This window comes from Phyllobates terribilis, unplaced genomic scaffold (genome assembly GCF_046119375.1).
Source record: "Phyllobates terribilis strain yellow unplaced genomic scaffold, ASM4611937v1 Scaffold_338__1_contigs__length_2061084, whole genome shotgun sequence".
In the NCBI taxonomy this organism is placed as follows: domain Eukaryota; kingdom Metazoa; phylum Chordata; class Amphibia; order Anura; family Dendrobatidae; genus Phyllobates; species Phyllobates terribilis.
In genome coordinates, this window is record NW_027363098.1 from 757,096 (window position 1) to 772,478 (window position 15,383).

Sequence of the window (15,383 nt, forward strand, 5' to 3'; positions counted from 1 at the left end):
TCTTCGGGTCGGTGCGATTACAGAGATACCAGATTCATATTGAGTTTTTATGACTGACAGCTGTCACACACTAAAAGACGCTTTTTTTTGTAAAATCTAGTTTTTGTGTCGCCATATTTTGAGAGCTATAATTTTTCCATATTTCGGCCGACAGAGTCTTGTGACGGCTTGTTTTTTGCGGGACGAGTTGACATTTTTATTCGTACCATTTTTGTGTACGTGAAATTTTTTGATCGCTTTCTATTCCGTTTTTTGGGAGGTAAAATTAACAAAAACCAACAATTCAGGAATTGTTTTTTGAGTTTTTTTTTATGCCGTTCTGCGTGTGGTAAAAGTGATGAGGCAGCATTATTCTTCGGGTCAGTACGTTTACAGCGATACTACACTTACTGTATATTTTTTTATGTTTTGGCGCTTTACACAATAAAACAATTTTATAGAAAAAATATTTTTTTTGCATTGCTTTATTCTGAGAGTTATAACTTTTTTATTTTTCGGCTGATGGAGCTCTATGGTGGCTTGTTTTTTGCGGAATAAGATGACGTTTTCAGCGGTAGCATTTTTATTTCCATTTTGCTTTTTGATCGCATTTTTTTCCACTTTTTGTTTGGCAATATGAGGAAAAAGCATAGTTTTTTGCTCCGTTTTTTATTTATTTTTATTACGGTGTGCACAGAAGGAGTAAATTAGTGTGACCGTTTTATAGCTCGGGTTGTTTCGGATGCGGCGATACCAAATATGTGTACTTTTTTTGTTTTTGCATAAGTATATACGGATTTATCGGTTTAATATTTTATTTATTTATTTTTATTTATTTTGTGATTTTTTTTTAGTAGTTTGAAAACATTTTTTTTACTTTTTTTTACATTTTTACTTAGTCCCTGTATGGGGCAGTAATTTTTATTTTTCTGATCACTGATCTCATGTAATGTAATAGACATGTATTACATTACATGAGATCTTTGCTGACTGTTTCACAGTCAGTGTCTCCTGCCAGGCTTCAGCTGCAGGCTGAGCCTGGCAGGACACCATATATGGCAGATCTGGAGGCGGTCATGTGACCTCCAGCTGCCATAGCAACGCCAGGTCCTGGAAGGTATCAGGGGTCGTCGGAGAGGTAAGTAGACGACCCCCTCTCCTCCTGCTGTTTTCTATATGCCGCGATCACTATAGATCGTGGCATATAGAAGACAGCAAAGGGTTAACATCACTGGGACCTGATCCAATCAGGTCCCGATGATGTTCCCTGTCAGAGCTATCGCTCTGCACCGCACCTGCAGCGCTTGCAGGACCCTCGGGGTCCTGAGTGCTGCGGGACAACCCACCGTTTTTAAGCGTCCGCGCTGCACAGAGCCCAGGCTGCGCGGACTTTTATCTACAGTGGGCGGTCAGGAAGTGGTTAAATTTTAAAAAAAAAGTTACACAAAGTAAAATAGAGAGTTACCTTTTTGTTATCATCTAGGACTGTGTTCATACTTTCTATCCCTAGCGTATCAATAGGTCCATCAAAGATAACCCATTTTCTTTCCGGAGTCTCAGATAACGCAAACTCCCGGAAAGTATTAGCGACTATCCCATCGGTCCACTGCAAATGAAGAGAGGCATCAATAAAATTGCTCTTCCCATAAAATCCAATACAATCCAACAATTGAAAGGATTATTAAAGGGAACGCCTTGGATTATGATATTGATGATACACATGTATTGACTACACGTGGCCCCTATTGATGTGAACGTGCCGGCACCGGGAGAGACCCCAAGTAAGTGATTTGCATATATGCGGTCACATGCCAACTAAAAGTGCGTGACCTCACTCAAAGCAAGTGTATTGAGTGAGGCCAGACACAGTCTAGTCAGAATGTATCTGGAAGTATGCAAACTTATGCTAATTTCTGCCATAAATAATACAATTTGTTGTTTCCATGTCTGATGGGGAAAATAAAACAGTTTCCAATTTTTGTGCAAACAGGGAGTAAGTCATAATAAAATGATTGTCCGGCAATGTATGGCTGGGGTCTATGTCTCTGAAGGAACCCCTTCTACCATGTCTATAAGCCATAAAAGGGGAGATTTTCCCATTTTCAGCAAAGATATTAGTATTATAAACAATAATTCCAATCATAGACGAACCTCATGTGACACTGGATCAAACTGCCCGAACAGCTGCCCCATGGTGATGGCTTTAGGGTTCACTGTCCGGTAAATCACTTTTTCTTCTTCGCACCCTCGCTCATTCATAAGAGACAGCGTATCAGCGAGGACGTGGAGGACCTTCGTTTTTCCAGAGAACGGCTCTCCAACCAACATAAAACTGTACGGGATAAACAAAATGCAGCATGGTCCATTGTATAAAATGGAAACAGCGAAGAATAAATCCCCCGTCCCATGGACTTCTGTAGTTCCAGCTTACCCGTGTCTGACAATCATCATCTCATACGTCTGGATCATGTTCTCCAGGAAGACCTTCTCGGGCTGGATGTTGTGTCCAGCACAGCTCTCCTGTGCGCATTCGAGTAAATCCTGAGCAAAAGGAAGGTAAAATATTTCATCAGTCTGTTTACAGTGGATCCAATTAGAGGTGGGAGAATACATTTTCAGGACCCAGATCAGTATTCTGTGGCCGCTGGACGGGACCCCTGAGAGCCGCCTCTTAGTTGCCGGCATCCCCGACTCCTCTTCTGATTATATGGCCTGGTGTACATCATGCTGCAACCATAACGTTATGCCAGGCCGGCTAATCTGAAGAAGAGCCGGGGTGCAGGAAGAAATAAGATGGCTCTCAGGGGTCTCATTCAGTGCCCACCACTGACCTGATGTCACGCACAGTGTAGGAAAGACAAAGTGCAACACAAAGGGATGAGGGGAAGGGAGCCCAGACACTAGGGAAAGGGGGAAATGGAGACCTCCTAGGCTGATCTGCAATCACCCTGTCTCCCCTACCCACTCTATATTGGTTCCTCACCAATTGCCGCACAGGAACCTATCCCTGTATTTCCTTAGCGCTTGGCCCTGGATAGGGAAGGGGGGGTGAGCACTAGTCGATCCCCACTGACAACTAAAGACAGCAAGGGGAGACAGACACAGGGGAAGTAGCTTAGCTTGAGTCGACTTCAGAGAGATGGCACACACATCCTCTTAGCACCAGAGAGGAAGTAAGAACTGCACTTGCTCCAAGCCTTCACAAGGGGACATGTGAATATCACTGGCACCTCTGTGTAGCAACCAGGAAGTATTTAAACACCCAGGCCTGATTGTCAATTAGAGCAGGAGGGAGGTAGCCGCTGGTTCCTACAGTGAGACTGCTAAGAAGATGTCTGTAATGCCAAACGAAGGGATCTCCTGCAACCAACTGCAGCACGACTGTCTGTCACATCTGACGCACCCATGACACCTGGCCATTGAATCAGGCTCCTGCAAATCGATTCATTCATCTAAAAAAAAAATGTCTCCATAACCTACAACTAAACTAGCGATAAATCACTAACATGTTTTAACCATTTGTTTTCTACATCAGATCATCTTGCATTGGAGGTATAAGTGAGCCCCCTTACCTCTGGTGCCACTGTGCTGCTGCCCAGGTTGCACTAATGGGACCGGACGATGAGTGACAAGGTCATGTAACCCAATTCCAAAGCAGTGGATCAGGATCGGGAGATTTCAATGGGATTGGTCTACCATCTACTGTGTATGGGGGCCTCATGACAGATTATGTTGGGGGACATAAAAATCGGGCGGTTGGAATTTAATCACCCGATCCTTACTTTCTGACCCTGAAATTAGCAGCTGCCATAAGATTCTGGCAGTGACTCTGTCATAGAGAAAACAGGAGCGAGCATTCCTGAATATGGGGGAGCCGGGAAAGATAACGGTCATCTAAATGATAGCTGGCCAGCTATATAGGACCTATCACTTGCCATTAATATGCGATTTTATTACCTGGTGTACATGCCGGTGTTCTCCTGAATCCAGTGTTGTTTTTCTTTTGCTCCTGCGCCTCTCCATTCCTGAGATATAGCCTCTTTATAGAAATCTAGTTCATAATTTTTAATAGCCAAGTGGGTGTGGTCATCAAGTCCTCTCTGTGGGAGTCTTCAGGAAGGCCTTGCCCAGTTGGCTTAAAGGGCTAGAGGAGAGTGACAGATGTCAGGAACGGAGAGGAGCAGGAAGAAAAGAAAAACAATGCCGGAGTCAGGAGAACAGCGGCATTTACATATTTATGGCGAGGGACAAGTCCTCTTTAAGTCTTGGAAAACCCCTTTAAGACACTATTATATTTTAATACCTTATAGTCGGCTTTCGGAAGTTGAATGCCAGGGAACAGGTCGCTGGTAATCCCATTGAACAGAGGAATATCAGGAGACAAAGATTTGGGTTCGTTTACATCCTTAATTGACGGCAAGAGCTAAATAGAATGAAAAAGGATTAAATGATAAAATAATTCATATACAATATGACATGAAACAATATTAAAAGTGAGGAACCCCATTACAAAGGAGCCGTCAGTTCTTGTGGTATGTCTGTATGAGTAAAGAATAGTATTCTCCAAAAAATAAGGATGAAACCTCTTTTCCTAAAACTCTACATTGTATCGTCCCTCTGTTATACCTCCTGGAAATGTATGTGTAAATGATATATAATGTATATATAATCTATATAGGGGACAACCCTATACAATCTGACTGTGCCCAAACAGTGGTGACATTGTCAGACTGTGTAGGGGACTCGTTATTGACAGATTTCAATTAATTCCTACATTTCCAGGAATGATAAAAGAGGAATGGAACGCTGCTGAGTTGCACTAAAATATGCTGCAGAATTGTTTTTCCATAGGGAATACATGTGGCCTCTGTGTTGCACTGTTAATTGCCGGCTGCAGAATGAGTTAAGTGAGATACTGTCAGTGAACTCGTTTTTGCTGGCTGACGGGGAGTTTGTAAATGTTTTATCTGTCTTTTTCTGAGCTCCTCTCAGTTTATTTATGACCACAGACCTTATCAAAATTGAATGTGCAGGGAATCAAAAAGCCGGTGAAAGCCAAGCGATGCAACGTTTTTAATAAAACCCAATTGTTAAAATGATTTTTAGCCTAAAATACATGCGATTAAGTTAAAAATCAAAACTGTCCCATAAGATGAACAAGCTACGTGTTTAACAACTATAGTTTTGACATTTTTGCACAGATGAGATCTAACAAGCCAGGAACAGTAATGTGCAGAAATTATTTGCAAGTCTCTGTCTGCTACTATAAAATCATACATCTTTAATTTTTGTGATCCAAATGCTTCTCGGTAAGATGGTAATGCTATCCTATACGAGATGTAAAGCGACCAACAGTTCAGAACTTACAAGAATCTCTTCATTTTCATGAGGGAATTTCAGCTTCAGATTGCCAGCAGCGATCAGCACAGCCTTTACTGCACGCATCCCATAATCATAATGGAACTGGGACGAGAGCGGCTCCGAGCACAGCCGGTAAGTCATTACCATCTTCACCGAGAGAGGTTTAGCGTGCAGAAAACCGTAAGAATAAAGGCAGATCTCCGCAATCAGAGCATTGTTGGGGACCATCATTGCTACAGTCCGGAAAAGAACCTGAAATGCGCAAACCAGATGGGTCAGTCAACAAATGAAACTAAATTACTGTAAACTAGGCATAGAGCCGGGGAACCCATTATATCCATTTACACTATCCTCCACCCCAGACCTAAAAGTGATGTGTCTATTCCACATCAGAAGAAATCAGTCAAAGTGTAGTTAAAGGGGTATTCCCATGTCCAAGATCCTGTCCCAATATGTAATAGGTATAATAATAATAATGTTTGCAAATATCTCCAATTAGAAATGTAGTATAGTTATTCTGATTAGCTATGTTTCTTACCCCATGTCCAGGACATTGCAGTAGCTTAGGTATCCATGGTTACGACCACTCATAGTAACAGTTAGTTACTTGCTAGTGGTTGTAACCATGGATACCTAAACTACTGCTATGCCCTGCACATGGGTTAAGCGACATAGCTAATCAGAAGAACTATACTATATTTCCAATTGGAGGTATTTGCTATTAATATTATTATTACACCTATTACATATTGGGATAGAATCTTGGAGATGGGAATACTCCTTTAACACTTTCCAAATCTCTCTCCACACCTCTACTGTGTCCATTTTGGAAAATAGGAGAATGGGACATCAATATTAAGGAGCTTGCAGAAATGAGGGCATCAGGTGTTGTGATTATACATAGGAAATGTACAATCTCATATAGATTTCGGGGAGAATAATCCCTTTTATGAAATCTTATGTTTCTTTTGTAAACCTAGTATTTACTTGAAAGTTTGTGAACCCCTCAAAAATTTCTATATTACTGCATAAATTTGACTTCAAGCTACATCAGTCTGTGAGGTCACAAAGGAACTCAAGGTAACCTCTAAGCAACTAAAGGCCTCTCCTCACATTAGCTAATGTAATTGTTCATGAGTCCACCATCAGAAGGACAATGAACAACAATGGCGAGCATGGCAGGATTGCAAGGAGAAAGGCAATGCGATTTAAAATGCCACTGCTAAAACTCACCTGGGCACATCAATAGGTAACTGGAATAATGCTTTGTGGAAGGATGAGGCCAAGATAGAGATTTTAAGTGAGAAGCTATATGTTTGCAGAAAGAAAATACTGCATTACAGCATAAGAACCTCCTATCATCTATGAAACACAAAGATGGTAATCGTAACATGCTTTGGGCCTGTTTTGCTGCACTTGGCCAAGGACGGCTGCCATCATTGATGGAACAATGAATTCTAAAATCTATCAGCAAATGCTAAAGGAAAATATCAGGATATCAGTTCATGTACTGAATCTCAAGAAAACGTGGGTCATGCAGCAAGACAATGGCCCAAAGACACAAGTCGTTCTACAAAAGAATGGTTGAATAAACAAAGTTTTGGAATGGCCGAGTCATAGTCCTGAGCTTAATCCTATAGAAATGTTGTGGAAGGGCCCGATGCAAGGCACTGGGACTCTTTACCAGCTCAGAACGTCCCACGTAGCCAGGATTCATGGTAATGGCTACGAAGCAATTTGGGTTAAGCTTCAGTTCTGTTCCTTCGAAGATGAACATGTCCATCTTCATCTGGATGGCTCTCTGGATGCGGAGAATCTGTTGGGCCACCACGGACAACACCTCCAGCTCAATACGGTTAAACTCATCAAAACACGCCCATGCTCCCGATGAGGCCAGCCCTTGGAAAAACTAAAAAAAAGTATATACAGTACAGACCAAAAGTTTGGACACACCTCATTTAAAGATTTTCTGTATTTTCATGACTATGAAAATTGTACATTCACACTGAAGCCATCAAACTATGAATTAACACATGTGGAATTATATACTTAACAAAAAAGTGTGAAACAACTGAAAATATGTCTTATATTCTAGGTTCTTCAAAGTAGCCACCTTTTGCTTTGATGACTGCTTTGCACACTCTTGGCATTCTCTTGATGAGCTTCAAGAGGTAGTCACCGGAAATGGTCTTCCAACAATCTTGAAGGAGTTCCCAGAGATGCTTAGCACTTGTTGGCCCTTTTGCCTTCACTCTGCGGTCCAGCTCACCCCAAACTATCTCGATTTGGTTCAGGTCTGTTGACTGTGGAGGCCAGGTCATCTGGCGTAGCACCCCATCACACTCCCTCTTGGTCAAATAGCCCTTACACAGCCTGGAGGTGTGTTTGGGGTCATTGTCCTTTTGAAAAATAAATGATGGTCCAACTAAACGCAAACCGGATGGAATAGCATGCCGCTGCAAGATGCTGTGGTAGCCATGCTGGTTCAGTATGCCTTCAATTTTGAATAAATCCCCAACAGTGTCACCAGCAAAGCACCCCCACACCATCACACCTCCTCCTCCATGCTTCACGGTGGGAACCAGGCATGTAGAGTCCATCCGTTCACCTTTTCTGCGTCGCACAAAGACACGGTGGTTGGAACCAAAGATCTCAAATTTGGACTCATCAGACCAAAGCACAGATTTCCACTGGTCTAATGTCCATTCCTTGTGTTCTTTAGCCCAAACAAATCTCTTCTGCTTGTTGCCTGTCCTTAGCAGTGGTTTCCTAGCAGCTATTTTACCATGAAGGCCTGCTGCACAAAGTCTCCTCTTAACAGTTGTTGTAGAGATGTGTCTGCTGCTAGAACTCTGTGTGGCATTGACCTGGTCTCTAATCTGAGCTGCTGTTAACCTGCGACTTTTAAGAACCAAGAATATAAGACATATTTTCTGTTGTTTCACACTTTTTTGTTAAGTATATAATTCCACATGTGTTAATTCATAGTTTGATGCCTTCAGTGCGAATGTACAATTTTCATAGTCATGAAAATACAGAAAAAAATTTAAATGAGAAGGTGTGTCCAAACTTTTGGTCTGTACTATATAATCAAAAGATGTCAGCAGAATATCGGTTGGAGTCAGTTTATTATCTGCAATGGAGCAGCTTAACATTGTATGTACCTTTGACATTGCTATGTAGTCCAAACCATCAGAGCAGTTAAAGACCACACACTGCACGGCCAGCGCCTTGGCCAAATCTTTGGTGGTCTCAGTTTTTCCTGTGCCGGCCGGACCTTCTGGAGCTCCACCAAGATTTAGATAAAAAGCACCGATCTACCAATGAAACATGGAAGAACTGGTATGAAATATCAATAAACTTTCTAATAAGTTTCATGCATCATGCAAAAGTCAAAAAGATTTCTGAGCATAACCCATCACATCATAGCAGAGTCCGCTAGCATCTGTCAGTGAGCGGAGTGATGACCAGGCGTGGGGAGTTGCCCAGGTACTCATAGGCGGACTTCACATTGCAGTTGATGATTCGCACTCTCGCATTCTCATTCTCCCAGTAATAGCGGAGTTGGGCAAGCCACTGGAAGTCTGTTTCATGAGAAACTCCTGAGCAATGTAGGAAAAGATAGTCAACCTCTAAGACACTGCAGAATCACGAGGGAGAGTTTCTAAAGGGAAGGCAAATGCACATACATTATAGGACAAAACTCCTAGTCACCGAATTCTGCTTTTTTCATTTAGTTCCATTGCCCACGGTGTATAACATCCGGACTCTCAGCCCCCAGTTTATAAAATCCGGCCTCTCGCCTCCCCCGGTGTATAACATCCGCCCCTCGCCCCCCCGCCAGTGTATAAAATACATCCCCTCAACCCCACTGTATAACATCCAGCCCTCGGACATGTATAACATCTAGCCCCTCGTACCCCTAGGGTATAACATCTGGCCCCTCGGCCTTGTATAACATTAAGACTCTCGCCCCCCACCAGTGTATAACATCAATCCCCACGCCCCCCGGTGTATAACATCCGCCCTCCCATGCTGTGTGCTGTTACTAACATATGACAGAACGGCTGGTGGTGCAGAGCTCTCTGATACCAGCGCGGTCCTGTAATAGGAGCCACCAGGGTAACAAGTCTGGATATTAAATTTCTTCCCTCCTAAATCTTCCCCCATCACATGTGAGTGATATTATTAAGGAGTAGAAGGAACTGCAGCAACTCAGGAGACCCCGGAACATTACAGAGCAGGGTCACTGAGTGCTGAGGAGCAGAGGGCAGAACGCTTTCCTGACTCCATTGGTAACAACATCACCACAAACACTGCGCCCCCGCCAGGAGCTTTATGGCCGAGCAGCTGCATGCAGCCTTACATCACCAAGCACGATGCCGAGCGTCGGATGGAGTGGTGTGAAGCCGCCACCACAGGACTCTGGAGGAGACCTGTTCTGTGCAGTGACGGATCACACTTTTCTATCTGGCATCTGATGGACGAGTCTGGATTTGGTGAATGCCAGGAGAACGTTACCCTATTAACTGCATTGTGCCCGCTGTACAGTTTGCTAGTGGGGGTATGGCCTTGTTTTTAGGGGTTGGTCTAGGCCCCTTAGCTCCAGTGAAAAGATATCTTAATGCTTCAGCACAAGACATTTTAAACAATTGTAGCTTCCAACCCTAAGGGAATAGAAGAGCAGAACTGTTTCACGCACGTTCTCAACCTCAACCCCACTAAACACCTTTAGGATGATTAATAAGAACAAATACTGCACAATGGCAGCATAAATATGTCACCGCAACATAGGGAAGAACAATGTCAGTCACACATCAATTACATTGCCATATGTCTGCTCAGGCTTAGAATGGCTGACCATTCAGAGAATTACATAATACCTACAAAGAAACCGAACAAAAGGTCATTAAAGGAATTGGAATAAAAACCCTTTATTAGTACATCCATGGTTATGGAAGGACACTGCACAGAGGAGGGCACACACACCATTGATAGAAAATATTACAAACTGCACCTAGGCCATCCAAAACACTGACTATAAAGAATATCAATTGTGGCAATGAGTCATATACAGGGGATGCCGACACATACAGATGCCAAAACATTCCTATATAGGGACCACCATCTCAATATGCAGAAATGACTACTGCCCCATAGACGTCATTGTAAGTACACCCCAAGATTGCTTTACTGTGACAAGATCAATTGTGTCCTATGAAAACTCAAAGAAAAGAGGGGGGAATATAACATAGATATGGAAAGAACATAGGAATGGGGTGAAATGTATGAAGGTGCTCTGCATATTGAGCTGTGATATCTGTAGAGGGACGGACTCCATATTAACATCCTGTATATGGATTTAGAATAGGAGGCCATAAAAGCCCCTGTAGGTGTAATGTGGAGGGGGCACAATACCTTTCTCCATGTAGTGTATAATAAATAGAACATGGTATTGGAAAGTTTGGTGCCAGCCATGATGTTTGCACAAACCTGTTTGGATCATTTCCATGACCACGTCACGAGCGTGCCCCTCTATGGTGACGAGAGCCCCCAATGTGGTGCGAGTCTGCTGGGACAATTTGCCTCCTCGCACAAGCTCCACAATATCATTTAGCTGGAGCTGCAGATTATCATAGGAGTTTTTCAGGCCCTACAAGAAGGATGTAACGGTGAAATCATCTGCAGAAACATTCATAGAACATACATATTGCAAGGGGGCTGAAATCTATACAGATTATAAGCTGCAGACTAGATTGAGAACTCCACAATATGCAGGCACTTTTTAATGTACACAACAATTTTACAACATATCTTTATAGAAGTTGGAGATCTGGATTGAACCCAGAGCTCCAAATACCCAGATGTACCTCTATAAAACCCTGCCACAAACAGCATGGAAAACTCAATGCAGATGGATTCATTTTATGCTGGTATTATGGGAAATCCCATACAATGTCTTCCCTTATTGGTAGATATGACGCGAGTAAAGATGAGCGAATGGATTTGCAGGACTCTGGTCCAACAGTCGGGTCAGTATTCCACGGCCGCAGGACCGGAGCTCCATGAAACAGCATCTCCGGCTCCTCTTTTGATGTCGATGTCATAGTTGTGGTGTGAGGCACAAATGACATCACGCCTGGCCGGCTAATCAAAAGAGGAGCCAGGGATGCCGGCATGTAAGAGGCGGTTAGCAAGGCTCCCATCCAACAGCCGCAGACTACTAACCTGCTCTCTTAGACCAAGGTCCTGCAAATTTAGTTGCTCATCTCTAGACAAGATGCATGAATCAATGCAAAATCCCAACTATCAAATACTATGGAGCCTTTTGGGTACCTTCAAGATATTGAGCCGCTGAACAACTGCAACCCCCAGGAGAAGACCCCTGGGCAAGAACAGTACATGGGCTCTTTGCAGTCTAATAACATACTGTGAAAGAAGCTACTTGCATCTTTTGATGTGAATGTGGGTCCCCTTACCTCTGTTGCACCAATGGTATATCCGCCCCTGGAAACTCCTATAAGCTGCGTCCCTGGATATGACAATCTATTAGCAGGAGAACACATGAAGTCTGTCTATGAATGTATATATATGTATTTCTCCCAGAAAATTATTACAATTACACATGTTTTGTTGTTCACATGTTCATTTAATTTGTGTGTATTGGAACACAAAAAGAAGATATTGGTCAACAATTTTGGTTCTCAAGTCCTCAGACAGTTCTCTTTTCCTCTTTCTGTTCTCCCTACTTAGTGTGGCACGTAACAATGCAAAGATTGAGTCAACTTTTCCCCTTTGTATCGGGTTTCAGGTTTGATTTTCATATTGCCCACACCTTTTACTTGCCACAGGTGAGTTTGAACGAGCATCACATGCTTGAAACAAAATTGTTTACCCACAATTTTGGAAAGATGCCAACAATTTTGTCTGGCCCATTTTTGGGGTTTTGTGTGAAATTATATCCAATTTGCCTTTTTTCTCTGTTTTTTTGTGTTGTTCCAATACACACAAAGGAAATAAACATGTGTATAACAAAAAATACACATGCAATTGCAATAATTTTATGGAAAAATACTTCAAGGGTGCCAACACTTCCAGCCATGACTTTATAGTGAAGCCACCTTGATCAGTAAAGGAGCTTATGCCGTACCTCTGGGCCACTGCCGATAGCTTCATGCACTTCACTTGTCCAGAACATCTGAGACACACAGAGCACGACCTGTCCCGGCCATTCCCTCACCCAGTCTTTTCTTGCAGTCTCGGGGTATGCCTTTTAAAAAACAAAGTTAAATTACGTTGACAGAAGCATTTTAGAGAGGGACAACCTTACTAGTATTATCCAGCAAATTCATTTCTACCGATTGCAGGTAGAAGATCTGCTACCTGGCTCTATAGCAAGAGATACATCATCCACAAATCATTCACTGCTGCCAAATAATCTTATACAAATATAAAAGTACTAGATTAGTTCCAATTAATGCTTTTGGTCTGTAGGTAGATCCGTACCATTCGTGACCGAGCAATAACATCATGCACGCTCCTTAACATGACATCTTCCCCTTGGATGAGCCACTTCTCCACGGCCCCCCGAGCCTCGGAGGTGGAGATGGTCTGGATGAGCTCTACGCGTTCCCCCTCGGTGCTGTACATGGCTTTGATGTCCAGGTTAGGAAGGAACTCCAGCTTTGCGATGCCTTCAAAGCCCTTCTTTAGATGTGGTTGGACCCGCAGAGGATCTTTAGTCTCAGAGAATTTCTAGCATTTCGTCGTTGGACAGGAAGAAAAAGCTAAAGCGAAAATGCACAATATGATAAAAATGTCATTAAAGTATTGGGTCAGGCGCCATTTGTATTAGTGTCTATGTGAGAAAATAGAAAAGCAAAGCTTTAAAGTAAAGATTCAGTCCCCATACACATTGGATTAAAATAGTTTAAACCTGACGATTGCAGCAGGACCGGCCTACCCACTGATGTGTATGGGGGTCTCCTGACTCTCCCCCGATAGAGGATGTCAGGGCCAGAAGGATCGGGCAGATGGGATTTCAATACCCGGTCTTTTGGTTCTCAGGGGAGATAACCCGCTGCCGGAGGTGTCCAGTACCGACTTTCTCCTCTCTCCCCATTAAAAACACATGACTGTTCAGCAGAATATGTGGGAGTCAGGAGAAATAGCCAAATAACCATTCAGACCACGGGTATCTCATATCTCATGCGTATGGCTAGCTTAAAGGGGCTATCCAGCTTTGGGAACTTTTTTTTCTTAACTGAAATGGGTATTCCCATCTCCAGGATTCTACCCCAATATGTAATAGGCATAATAATAATAATATTAGCAAATAGCTCCAATTAGAAGTGTAGTACAGTTCTTCTGATTTGCTTTGTCGCTTACCCCATGTGCAGTGCATTGCAGTAGCTTAGGTTACGACCACTAGCAAATAACTGTCACTATATGAGTGGTCGTAACCATGGATACCGAAGCTACTGCAATGCCCTGCACATGGGGAAAGCGACATAGCGAATCAGAAGAACTATACTACATTTCTAACTGGAGGTATTTGCTAATATTATTATTATTACTACGCCTACTACATATTGGGATAGGATCTTGGAGATGGGAATACCCATTTATTTGCGAGTATTTGCGACAATTCAGTTTCATTAAAAATGTTGCACCGTTAGGCTTTTTGTTTCCTGCACATTCAGCTTTGATGTGATCTGTGGTCATAAATCGGCTAAGAGGAGCTGAAAAAAGACAGATTACAAATAAGTCCAATAGCCAGCGCAACACAGAGCCAATAGAAGGCAAACAGTGCAAAATTATTAATGAAATCCAATTACAAAAATGATTTCAATGCGTTTAAATAAGAAAAAAAAATTTCTTTAAGTAGTATATAGAATCATTGCAACAAGTGAAAGGACTATACCGTGGGAAAAAAGCCTCTTCTTCTCCAGATAGGCATTCAGCCCTTTCATGATTTTATCCAGAAGCACATTGCTGTCCTGAAGTTTTTCCAGAAGTCCGGTCAGAGAAGTGGCGCTTAAAACCTAAAACAAAGTAGATAGCCCATAAGTAAGATTCCATTATATAGTTATAGAGACTGAAAAAAGGTCACATTCATTCACTATTGTGCCAATAGTTCATATTGAAAAAAAAATGAGAACCTATTTGGATAGAAAATAGAAGATGCGGGAGGCTGGAGTCCAGGCAGTGCGGAGCCCCATAACCCGGAATCCTTGTGATGGAAGCATCAGGACACGGACTCTTGGAAAACATCAATCCTGGATGCAAGATGACCATGCTTTCTTGTATCAGTCCACCATGAAGCATCCATTTACCTTCGGGTCTTTAACGCAATGTTTCATGATCTCTCTCCAGTTTCTGTCCACAGTCTGGAATAAGCGTCCTTCTTCAGGCTTTGCTGCATGATGTCCTCAGAAGAGAATATGGGGTCTAGATAAAGCCACTTGGCCTGCACCTTCAGCCATTCATCAATGGTTTCCTGGATCCTTATCAGTCGTTCCTCCCATTGCTTAAAGGAGGAGAGCAAAAAGTTAATTACACATAAAATGAAATTGATAGAAAAAAAATGCTATCATTTTAGAAGATAAATTTTCAATGGATATGAATTCTGAATTGTTGGACATTTGTAGGGAAAGTTTGGTGAGACTCCTTGATACCATCCCCTTTACATGTAAGCTGGAGCCGCATGTAACTTTAGCCTCGGAGATCCTAATGAAACCTTATCTTCTGCTAATAAGCAAGTGAATATTTTATACCTTGATTTCTTTCTCATAGGGCTTGATGAAAGGCGATCCCCTCATTGTCTGAGTCTTCACAATTTGGTCATCCAGAGTGGTTTGGATTTCATCCACTGCTGATAGAATAGAAACGCCAGATTCTCGATAGGGACTGGTATTATAGGATATGGAGTCCCACATTTCTTCCATGGTATGCATCGCCTTCTACAGGGAAAACTCCTAATAAGAAAACACAGAAACTTTTCACTAGTAGCAGATTCCTCTTTGTTCCGACATTTGCCAACA

At 42.5% G+C, this 15,383-nt stretch overlaps 1 pseudogene; it reads right to left on the minus strand.

Moving 5' to 3' along the window:
* LOC141221833 (dynein axonemal heavy chain 12-like) overlaps positions 1 to 15,383 on the minus strand; it is a 63,834-nt pseudogene that overhangs the window by 3,385 nt on the left and 45,066 nt on the right.